The sequence below is a fragment of the Bos grunniens genome, chromosome 7 (assembly GCF_055505025.1).
Source record: "Bos grunniens cultivar Pamir isolate PY7600 chromosome 7, Bosgru_T2T1.0, whole genome shotgun sequence".
In the NCBI taxonomy this organism is placed as follows: Eukaryota; Metazoa; Chordata; class Mammalia; order Artiodactyla; family Bovidae; genus Bos; species Bos grunniens.
Window position 1 is genome coordinate 40,496,486 of NC_141171.1, and position 12,152 is coordinate 40,508,637.

Genomic DNA, 12,152 nt, shown 5'->3' on the forward strand with positions numbered 1-12,152 from the left:
TTCCAAATGACATAGAAGTATCTTTTATTTAGAATTAAATCTTCTGATTTAGATCACAAATTCAGCAACCACGGGACTACCATTTCTTGTCTGGGATTTGCAGCTGTGCATTTCAGCTATGGTCCGGCAGCAGGGGTGTTCTCTTTTACTAAAAAAAAAAGAAGAAGAACAAGAGGGGTAATGTGGGTGCTGTGAGCACAGCGGCTGACCTCCTGACAGACAAGGGAGACAATGGGACACCGTTAGAACAGCAGGCAGGCTCAAGGGAGAACTGACACTTTTCATGGGTTAGTAGCTTATTTCTATGGTCTCAAGACAAAGAAAAATACTGCTGGAAGGGTGGCATTAGGTGATTTGTTAGGGTGCTAGAGAGTGTGTCCTGGGCTGGGCATTTTGCCTAATTTGTGACCAGAAAGTTGGCCTGTAAGGATCAGAGGGGATTTTGGCAATGATTACATAGGGATCAGTCAATTTTGGAGATGACCTTGATTCTGGGCTCTACTTCTGTGGCATTTGTGTAAGGCTTCCCACCTTTGGCCTTGGGAGAGGACTCCATGGAGGATGGGTATAAAAAGAGTTGCTTAGAGCCCTCAGGCTGTGGTGTGGACCAGCAGTTTTCAGCCTCATTTTACTCAGAAAACCCTCTGCAACCGGTTTAACTATAAAAGCAGTTGCTCAAGTAGGAAAGGGGTGGAGTCTGTGAATTACTCTGCAAATGCTTGCTAAGATTTTCAGTGGCAGTGATAACAGTTCTGTGGTGACTGACATGGCTAGACTTCTAATATTTTCATCTTCTTTGGGCATAACATGTTCAGGGGGAGGCAAGTATATCTGGACATCATACGGTCTCTGAAATTCAGACGCAAAGTACACAGCTCCTGGTTTGCAGAGGCAAGGAATGGCTCAGAAAATATCCTGTCTCCTGGTCCCAATCAGGTAGACAAAATTCCAAACAGTCTAATAAACAATTTCCAAATGGTTATAGAGTTGAAATCTCAACTGCCCTGATTCAGTCCCTCCTCCAACTGAGGCAATTGCTTCAGGGAGAGGAAAAGAGGCAACTTCTCCTCTCTTTCTTTCTCCCATTATAAGAATAGGAGCTGACTGAGAGGATGACACTAGCATCAGGGATCTTAGCCTGGAAGCAGGGCATTTAAATGTTTTAAAAAACATGTGACTCTTAAGGGATACAAAGGAAGGAACTTTGAGCAATGAGAAGACATTCTGTTTCAAAGTGAAAGAAAAATAAGATAAATGACCAGTGTAGGGGAGCAAAATTACCACCCCAAAATGTTTCTCTGGTATTAGGATTATTTTAGATTGTTTATTTTTCAGAAACAGAACGCTCAGGAAGCTTTCTTTTTTACCTCCCCCTTAACTGCCTAAAAGCATTTAGATAGGGGGCTTCCTCCAAGAAAGGAGCTATCACCAGAGGTAACTAAAACCAATAGGAGCTGGGCATAGTAGGCTGGGAAATTGACCAAGGCCTATTTGCTTACATTCTGCTCTGTGTCCCGCTGTCTCTATATGGCAAGACAACTACTTGTTTACCAGACTTTTGCTCTTCCCATTACTATGTGCATTGTCTTCCTCACCTTTGAAGTACTAGCCCCCTAAACCCACCAACTTTGCTCAGAATGGATACATTCTAATTGCCTGATTGCCTCTGAGTCTCATATTCTTCTACAGCCACCCCCTTACCTATGTATAGTAATTGTTTTTGCTTTTATTTTCCTCCTGTTGATTTATCTCATGTCAATTTAATTCTTAGACCAGCTACAAGAACCTAGAAAGGTAGAAGAAAAACTTTTCTGCCCCAAAATCATTTTTTTAAAACTAAAGCAGTTTAAAAACTGTGGCTGACCAATCTTGTTTTGTTTGCACTTCCCCACTGCAAACTGAGATCTACGATTGGGTGTGTCTATGTTGTAAGGGAACAAAATATGCTGCCCCAAATGTGTCTCCTTGGCATTAGGGTTATCTAGAATAATTAATTTTAAGAAACCAAAGACTCAAGAAGAGCTTTTACCTTCACCTTAACTGCCTTAAAGAATTTAGATAAACGGCCTATTCTAGGAAGGAGAACTATCACCAGAGATACCTACAGAGTATGTGCTAGGTAGACTAGACTTGGGGAAACTTAGCAAGGCCTATTTGATCGAAGTCTTCTCTGTCTCCCATTGCTTTCTGCCTGGCATGGCAAACATTTACCAAACATTTGTTTTTCCATCTTTCTAAAATTGTTTTCCCCTTTGAAGTCCTAGGCTCCTACCTTTCTCCTGAAATCCAAATGGCATATAAGCACCAGTTGCCTGAATGTCTGTGTGCTATATATTATGGAGTCCCCGAACATAGAAAATTTAATTTGTTTTTTCCTCATATTAATCTGTCTCATGTCATTTTAGTTGTGAGACCAGCCCAATGCACTCACAAGTGTAGAAGAAAATTATTGCTTCCCCTAAAACAGGCTCAGTCCTGATGCTGCTCCACATACATTCACCATTTAGGTTTTCTTACCCTGTCCCATGTTACCCAGCACCACCTCTGTGCTGAAGGTGCTGAAGTCTTCCCTAACCTCACTCACATATATCCCACTGTTTACACAACATCTCCCACTTGTGTGTCTAGAATGATCTTTAATAACTGAACAAGGCCAAACCTAACTCAAGTCCCCATCCCTTTCCTTCTACAGTCTTCTCCCTTCCAGGTAATGTCAGTGCCACCCTTTGTTTGCACATGGGGTCATCCACATAATTGTCTTCCACTCTTATCTCATATCTACAATCCTCTGACCTCCCCAAGTCTATCTGGAATCCAGTTACTCTGCTTATTTCCATCATCGTTGCCTAGCCCTTGGCTTGTCACTCACTCTCTTAACTACCTGAGGATGACCAGGTCTTCTGCACCAACTCTCAGCTTTCCACCAGCCAGCTCTGCCCTTCAGGCCTCCAAGCAGAAGGCCAGCATCCCATCACTTCAAGTACAAAGAATTTGCTCACTTACCAGTTGAAAGAGGAAAGATATTTCTGGTCAAAGCTCAGATCTGAAAGTTTCCACTAAGTGAGCAGAAAATGCAGTCTGGTGAATCACTCCCTGCAGCGCCCAGCACAGGAACACTCCAGAGAGCTGTCCTTGTCCAGGCAAATGCAGACAGAGTAGAGAGCAAGGACAGCTAAACCTCTAGCCTGCCTGGGAAATGACGTCCAGGATGGGAGGCAGTAGAGAATATAAGAGCCTGTGGCTTGAGCCCTTCCTTGGGGGTGGGGAAAAAAAGATGATAGTTGATAACCCACATTTCTAGGAAATGAAAATGAAACCATGGCAATCATGTTTATGTCTTTCTCTACAGCAGAAATATTTCCCAGAAAAGAAAAATACAAGAGTGTAACTTTAGGAAGCTCAGTGATTAAGGAGAGGGCACAGAGGTACTAGAGGCGAGGAAAGGCGGGTTTCCAAGGACCCCTGGGAGGTCACCTAATGAAGACACCCAAGGGAGTACAAGGGACAGGGAAGGAGGAAGGCTGTGAGCAACTTTTCAAAGCTTCCAATGAGTGAGGGAGAAACATTTCTCTAACCTTTCTCTGTTTTTATTTTTTTTTTCTTAATTTTATATTTTATATTCATAATCACAGAAAACTAGCCAATCTGATCACATGGACCACAGCTGTGTCTAACTCAATGAAACTAAGCCATGCCGTGTGGGGCCACTCAAGACGGACGGGTCATGGTGGAGAGGTCTGACAGAATGTGGTCTTCTCTAACTTTTTTCTGTCTTTATGTTTTTTTTCTTACTTTTAAATTTTATATTGGAGTATACCCAATTAACAATGTTGTGGTAGTTTCAGGTACACAGCAAAGGGCCTCAACCATACATATACACGTACTCATTCTCCCTCATCTCCTTCTGTTCTTTTGTCATTAGGAGCCCTATACCTGACTGCCACGTAGTCAAACCTGGATTGGATTACTCTGGCAGTCATGGGGTTCCTAAATTCATGTGGAAGATTAAGGGGAAAATACCAAATTTTTTAAGAAAAAAGAATAAATGGGAAGGTTTGCCATACCATTTATGGCATATTTTCATGTATATTTTAATACACTGTAAAAAGAAACAAAGTATATATTAATGCTGTACTTGAGAACAGCACAAGAATGAACTAACAGACCTATAGAACACAGTACTGAGCCTTGTGTCAGACTCAGGCATGTATGAAATTCTGAGGAATGGAAGAAGTGCATGGCATTTCAGTGGGTAAAGAAAGCACTAACAAATGGAGTTTGACAAACTAGTTATCCATGTGGAAAAAGGTACTGCCCCACCTTTACATCACTTTTGATAATCAACTCTGGAAGGTGGAAAGGTCTAAGTTTCAAGTGGAACATTCTAGAAGAAAATATAGTTGATCTTAGGGTATAGATAACCTTTTTCTTAAACCAGAGACCCAGGTGCCAGACACCCAAGTGATAGCTATATAGTAAAGACTGACAAATGAGGTGCCTTTGACTACATTAATAAGAAAAAATTCTGTTCATGAAAAGAAAGATTTAAGGACATTAAAAACTAAAGAATTTCCAAAAACCTGGAGAAGATATTTGTATACATGATGTCAACTAAGGATCAATAGGAAAAAGGTATATTTGAAATTTCAGAAACCACTAAGCGCATGAGAAACAATCTAGTGTAGAAGTGGGCAAAAGACATTAACAGACCATTCTCTGAAAGAAGAACAAAAACAAAACAAAACATGTCTGGCCAATAAACACATAGGTAGCTTAGCAGCCTTCTTAGTAATTAGAAAAATGTAAATCTGTGCAAAATGAGATGACACTCTACATCAATTCAACTGGAAACATAGAAGTTTGATAATATAGAGTATTAGTGAGAATGTGGATCAGTAGGATCTCTGAAACATAGTTGCTGAGAATATAAATCAAAATAATCACTTTGATCAATTAAAAATAATAAAATTGAAAAGGTTACAATCACTTTGAAAAAAACAATATGGTTTAGTTTGATAAAAGTTGTGCATTCATACACCTTGGATCACAGCATCTCCACTCCTAAGAATCGCTATGCACAAAAGTACAGGGAATGTGTAGCGGTGTGTTCCTAATAGTGGACTTCATAATTGTGGGAAAAGAGGATAGCCATTGACAGAGAATAGAGAAGTAAAAAAAAATAAATAGAGCTTTACAGCACTGAAAGGACTGAGTCATAGCTTGCTGCTGCTGCTGCTAAGTCGTGTCCGACAGCGTATTAAAAAGCAGAGATAGCACTTCGCCAACAAAGGTCCATAGTCAAAGCTAGGTTTTTCCAGCCATCATATATGAATGCGAGAGTTGGACCATGAAGAAGGCTGAATACCCCAAAATTGATGCTTTTGAATTGTGGTGCTGGAGAAGACTCTTGAGAGTCCCTTGGACAGCAAGGAGATCCAACCAGTCCATCCCAAAGGAAATCAGTCCTGAATATTCATTGGAAGGACTGATGCTGAAGCTGAAACTCCAATACTTTGGCTACCTGATGCAAAGAACTGACTCGTTGGAAATGACCCTCATGCTGGGAAAGGTTGAAGGCGGGAGGAGAAGGGGAAGACGAGAATGAGATGGTTGGATGGTATCACCAACTCAAAGGATATCAGTTTGAGTAAACTCTGGGAGTTGGTGATGGACAGGGAGGCCTGGCATGCTGCAGTCCATGGGGTCACAAAGAGTCGGACATGACTGAGTGACTGAATTGAACTGAACTGAACTGAACACTTAGAAATCACTTGCTTACATTTTGCCACATTCCTTGCACCAGCTGATACCCCTGTTGCACCTATAGCTCAAAGCAGAAATTAATGGTCTGCAGACTTTTAGCAACACAAACAAGAGGTTGCTGCATTTTCTGCCTTGGCCTCATTTACACCACCATCTGGAAGACATTACTGAGGCCCAGGAAGGCCCAGTGGAAAAAAGGGTTCTTATATGGACCAGAGAATTGCTGCCCCTCCTGCATTTTGGCTCCAGGCTCCTGGGCATTAGGGTCCTGGGACACAGCAACTATTCCCAAGGACTTGGCATAAGTCTCACCCATGAGCAAAGCTGGTACAAACAAACATATCTCTATATGGCTACAGAACTAGCAGAGCCAGAGAAACTACCTAGACTCCTCAGTTTGTTATTAGGCAAAAAGTGAGGTTAATGCTAAGCCATGCAGGTATTCATCCATGGAAGAATATGTAGAAGTATGGCGTTCCTGAAAGGAGAATCCAGTTACATCACTGGAGGGAAACAATAAGAAAAATGCAAGTCTTGTTGCAGTAGAGTTGGTCACAGCAATATTTCCTTTGCTTGCCTCCCTAAGAAAATACTGTATGGGACTGATTTATCTGGTGGAGGTGACCACTCCTGTGTGGGAAAAGAAAAGTTGCGAGTGAGTGCCCAGCAACTTCATCTGGGCCATCAGACTTAGAAATTCAGCAGGGGACATAGGTGTACCTATGGCTGAGTCATGTTAATGTTTAACAGTAACCAGCACAGTATGTAAAGCAATTACCTTCAATTAAAAATAAATTAATAATTTTTTAAAATAAAAAAAAAAGAAAGAAAAACTAGAAATAAAACTACCATGTGACCCAACAACTCCACATACCCTGAGGAAACCACAATCTAAAAAGACACATGTACCCCAATGGTCATTGCAGTACTATTTACAATAGTTAGGACACAGAAGCCACCTAGATGTCCATTGACAGATGAATGGAGAAAGAAGTTGTGTTACACATATACAATGGAATATTCAGTTCAGTTCAGTTGCTCAGTCATGTCCGACTCTTTGCGACCCCATGAATCGCAGCACGCCAGGCCTCCCTGTCCATCACCAGCTCCCAGAGTTCACTCAGACTCATGTCCATCGAGTCAGTGATGCCATCCAGCCATCTCATCCTCTGTCGTACCCTTCTCCTTCTGCCCCCAATCCCTCCCAGCATCAGAGTCTTTTCCAATGAGTCAACTCTTCACATGAGGTGGCCAAAGTACTGGAGTTTCAGCTTTAGCATCATTCCTTCCAAAGAAATCCCAGGGCTGATCTCCTTCAGAATGGACTGGTTGGATCTCCTTGCAGTCCAAGGGACTCTCAAGAGTCTTCTCCAACACCACAGTTCAAAAGCATCAATTCTTCGGCACTCAGCTTTCTTCACAGTCCAACTCTCACATCCATACATGACCACTGGAAAAACCATAGCCTTGACTAGACGGACCTTTGTTGGCAAAGTAATGTCTCTGCTTTTGAATATGCTATCTAGGTTGGTCATAACTTTCCTTCCAAGGAGTAAGCGTCTTTTAATTCCATGGACAGAATCACCATCTGCAGTGATTTTGGAGCCCCCAAAAATAAAGTCCGACACTGTTTCCACTGTTTCCCCATCTATTTCCCATGAAGTGATGGGACCAGATGCCATGTTCTTCTTCATTTGCTATTATTTTCTCCCATTTTGAAGGTTGTCTTTTCACCTTGCTATTGGTTTCCTTCGTTGTGCAAAAGTTTTTAAGTTTAATTAGATCCCATTTGTTTATTTTTGCTTTTATTTCCATTATTCTGGGAGGTGGATCATAGAGGATCCTGCTGTGATGTGTGTCAGAGAGTGTTTTGCCTATGTTGTCCTCTAGGAGTTTTATAGTTTCTGGTCTTACATTTAGATCTTTAATCCATTTTGAGTTTATTTTTGTGTATGGTGTTAGCAAGTGTTCTAGTTTCATTCTTTTACAAGTGGTTGACCAGTTTTCCCAGCACCACTTGTTAAAGAGATTGTGTTTTCTCCATTGTATATTCTTGCCTCCTTTGTCAAAAATAAGGTGCCCATAGGTGCATGGATTTATCTCTGGCTCTCTATTTTGTTCCATTGATCTTTATTTCTGTCTTTGTGCCAGCACCATACTCTCTTGATGACTGTAGCTTTGTAGTATAGTCTGAAGTCAGGCAGGTTGATTCTTCCAGTTCCACTCTTCTTTCTCAAGATTGCTTTGATTATTCAAGGTTTTTTGTATTTCCATACAAATTGTGAAATTATTTGTTCTAGTTCTGTGAAAAATACCGTTGGTAGCTTGATAGGAATTGCACTGAATCTATAGATTGTTTTGGGTAGTATACTCATTTTCACTATATTGATTCTTCCGATCCATGAACATGGTATATTTCTCCATCGATTTGTGTCATCTTTAATTTCTTTCATGAGTGTTTTATAGTTTTCTATATATAGGTCTTTTGTTTCTTTAGGTATATTTATTTCTAAGTATTTTATTCTTTTTGTTGCAATGGTGAATGGAATTGTTTCTTTAATTTCTCTTTCTGTTTTCTCATTGTTAGTATATAGGAATGCAAGGGATTTCTGTGTGTTGATTTTATATCCTGCAACTTTACTATATTCATTGATTAGCTCTAGTAATTTCCTGGTGGCATTTAAGGGTTTTCTATGTAGAGGATCATGTCATCAGCACACAGTGAGAGTTTTATGTCTTCTTTTCCAATCTGGATTCCTTTTATTTCTTTTTCTTCTCTGATTGCTGTGGCTAAAACTTTCAAAACTATGTTGAATAGTAGTGGTGAGAGTGGGCATCCTTGTCTTGTTTCTGACTTTAGAGGATATACTTTCAATTTTTTGCCATTGAGGAAAATGTTTGCCATGGGTTTATCATATATGGCTTTTATTATGTTGAGGTATGTTCTTTCTATGCCTGCTTTCTGGAGGGTTTTTTTTTTTTTTAATTATAAATGGATGTTGAATTTTGTCAAAGGCTTTCTCCGCATCTATTGAGATAATCATATGGTTTTTAGCTTTCAATTTGATAATGTGGTGTATCACATTAATTGATTTGTGAATATTGAAGAATCCTTGCATCCCTGGGATAAAGCACACTTGGTCAAGATATATGATGTTTTTAATATGTTGTTGGATTCTGTTTGATAGAATTTTGTTAAGGATTTTTGCATCTATGTTCATCAGTGATATTGGCCTGTAGTTTTCTTTTGTTGTGGCATCTTTGTCCAGTTTTGGTATTAGGGTGATGGTGGCCTCATAGAATGAGTTTGGAAGTTTACCTTCCTCTGCAATTTTCTGGAAGATTTTGAGTAGGATAGGTGTTAGCTCTTCTCTAAATTTTTGGTAGAATTCAGCTGTGAAGCCATCAGATCCTGGCATTTTGTTTGCTGGAAGATTTTTGATTAGTTTTTATTTGCTTGCTTGTGATGGGTCTGTTAAGATTTTCTATTTCTTCCTGGTTCAGTTTTGGAAGGTTATATTTTTCTAAGAATTTTTCCATTTCTTCCAAGTTGTCCATTTTATTGGCATATAGTTGCTGATAGTAGTCTCTTATGATCCTTTGTATTTCTGTGTTGTCTGTTGTGACTTCTCCATTTTCATTTCTAAATTTGTTGATTTGATTCTTCTTCCTTTGTTTTTTGATGAGTCTGGCTAATGGTTTGTCTATTTTATTTATCTTCTCAAAGAACCAGCTTTTAGTTTTGTTGATTTTTGCTGTAATCTTTGTTTCTTTTTCATTTATTTCTGCCATAATTTTTATGATTTCTTTCCTTCTACTAACCCTGGGGTTCTTCATTTCTTCTTTTTCTAGTTGTTTTAGGTGTAAAGTTAGGTTATGTATTTGATTTTTCTCTTGTTTCTTGAGGTAAGCTTGTATTGCTATGAACCTTCCCCTTAGCATGGCTTTTCCTGAATCCCATAGGTTTTGGGTTGTCGTGTTTTCATTTTTATTTGTTTCTATGCATATTTTTATTTCTTTTTTTTATTTCTTCTGTGATTTGTTGGTTATTCAGAAGGGTGTTGTTTACCCTCCATATGTTTGTGTTTTTAATAGTTTTTTTTTCCCTCTGTAGTTGACATCTAATCTTACTGCATTGTGATCAGAAAAGATGCTTAAAATGATTTCAATTTTTTTTAACTTACCAAGGTAGATTTATGGCCCAGGATATGATCTATACTGGAGAATGTTCTGTGTGCACTTGAGAAAAAGGTGAAATTCATTATTTTGGTGTGAAATGTCCTACAGATATCAATTAGGTCTAACTGGTCCATTGCATCATTTAAAGTTTGTGTTTCCTTGCTAATTTTCTGTTTAGTTGATCTATCCATAGGTGTGAGTTGGGTATTAAAGTCTCCCACTATTATTGTGTTATTGTTAATTTCCTCCTTCATACTTGTTAGCACTTGCCTTACATATTGCGGTGCTCCTATGTTGGGTGCATATATATTTATAATTGTTATATCTTCTTCTTGGATTGATCCTTTGATCAATATGTAGTGTCCTTCTTTGTCTCTTTTCATGGACTTTATTTCAAAGTGTATTTTACCTGATATGAGTATTGCTACTCCTGCTTTCTTTTGGTCTCCATTTGCATGAAATATCTTTTTCCAGCCCTTCACTTTCAGTCTGTAAGTGTCCCTTGTTTTGAGGTGGGTCTCTTGTAGACAGCATATATAGTGGTCTTGTTTTTGTATCCATTCAACCAGTCTTTGTCTTTTGGTTGGGGCATTCAACCCATTTACATTTAAGGTAATTATTGATAAGTATGATCCTGTTGCCATTTATTTTGTTGTTTTGGGTTCAACTTTATAAACCTTTTCTGTGTTTCCTTTCTAGAGAAGATTCTTCAGCATTTGTTGGAGAGCTGGTTTGGTGGTGCTGAATTCTCTCAGTGTTTGCTTGTCTGTAAAGCTTTCGATTTCTCTTTCATATTTGAATGAGACCCTTGCTTGGTATAGTAATCTGAGTTGTAGGTTTTTCTCTTTCATCACTTTAAGTATGTCTTGCCATTCCCTCCTGTCTTGAAGAGTTTCTATTGAAAGATCAGCTGTTATCCTTATGGGGATCCCCTTGTGTGTTATTTGTTGCTTTTCCTTTGCTGCTTTTAATATTTGCTCTTTGTGTTTGATCTTCAATAATTTGATTAGTATATGCCTTGGGGTATTTTGCCTTGGGTTTATCTTGTTTGGGACTCTGTGGTTTTCTTGGACTTGGATGGCTATTTCCTTCCCCATTTAGGGAAGTTTTCAATTATTATCTCAGGTATTTTCTCATGGTCTTTCTTTTTGTCTTCTTTTTCTGGGACTCCTATGATTTGAATGTTGGGGCATTTAACATTGTCCCAGAGGTCTCTGAGGTTGTCCTCATTTTTTTAAAAATTCTTTTTCTTTTTTTCTCTTTGTTTCATTTATTTCCACCATTCTATCTTCCACCTCACTTATCCTATCTTCTGCTTCAGTTATTCTACTGGTGGTTCCCTGCAGAGTGCTTCTGATCTCAGTTATTGCATTATTCATTATTGATTGACTCTTTTTTATTTCTTCTAGATCCTTGTTAAACATTTCTTGCATCTTCTCAATCCTTGTCTCCAGGCTATTTTTCTGTAACTCCATTTTGTTTTCAAGATCTTGGATCATCTTTACTATCATTATTTTAGATTTTTTTTCAGGTAGACTCCCTATATCCTCCTCTTTGGTTTGGTTTGGTGGGCATTTATCATGTTCCTTTACCTACTGAATATTACTCTTTCTTTTCATTTTGTTTAAATTTCTATGTTTGGTGTGGCCTTTCTGTATGCTGGAAGTCTGTGGTTCCTCTTTATTATGGAGGTCCTCCCTGTGGGTGGGGTTGGACGAGTGGCTTGTCAAGGTTTCTTGGTTAGGGAAGCTTGTGTCAATGTTCTGGTGGGTGGAGCTGGATCTTTTCTCTCTGGAGTGCAATAAAGTGTCCAGTAGTGAGTTTTGAGGTGTCTATGGTTTTGTTGTGACTTTTGGCACCTGTATTTTAATGCTCAAGGTTATGTTCCTGTGTTGCTTCAGAATTAGCATGGTATGTCTTGCTCTGAAATTTGTTGGTTCTTGGGTGGAGCTTGGTTTCAGGGTAGGTATGGAGGCTTTTGGATGAGCTCTTGTCGATTAATGTTCCCTGGAGTCAGGAGTTTTCTGATGTTCTCAAGTTTTGGATTTAAGCCTCCTGCCTCTGGCTTTCAGTCTTATTCTTACAGTAGCCTCAAGACTTCTCCATCCATACAGCTTTGATGATAAAACATCTAGGTTAATGGTGAAAGATTCTCCACAGTGAGGGACACCCAGAGAGGTTCACAGAGTTACATGAGAAAGGAAGAGGGA

The 12,152-nt window shown here is 39.2% G+C and overlaps 1 long non-coding RNA gene across 1 annotated transcript; it reads right to left on the reverse strand.

Annotated features, from left to right (window-relative positions):
- LOC147369165 (uncharacterized) lies at positions 1–3,272 on the reverse strand. Its single transcript, XR_015167294.1, has 2 exons — positions 3,004–3,272; positions 1–148 (listed from the first exon to the last, which is right to left on the reverse strand). It is a non-coding gene; the product is annotated as an uncharacterized LOC147369165 (long non-coding RNA).
- Positions 3,273–12,152: the final 8,880 nt, after the last annotated feature.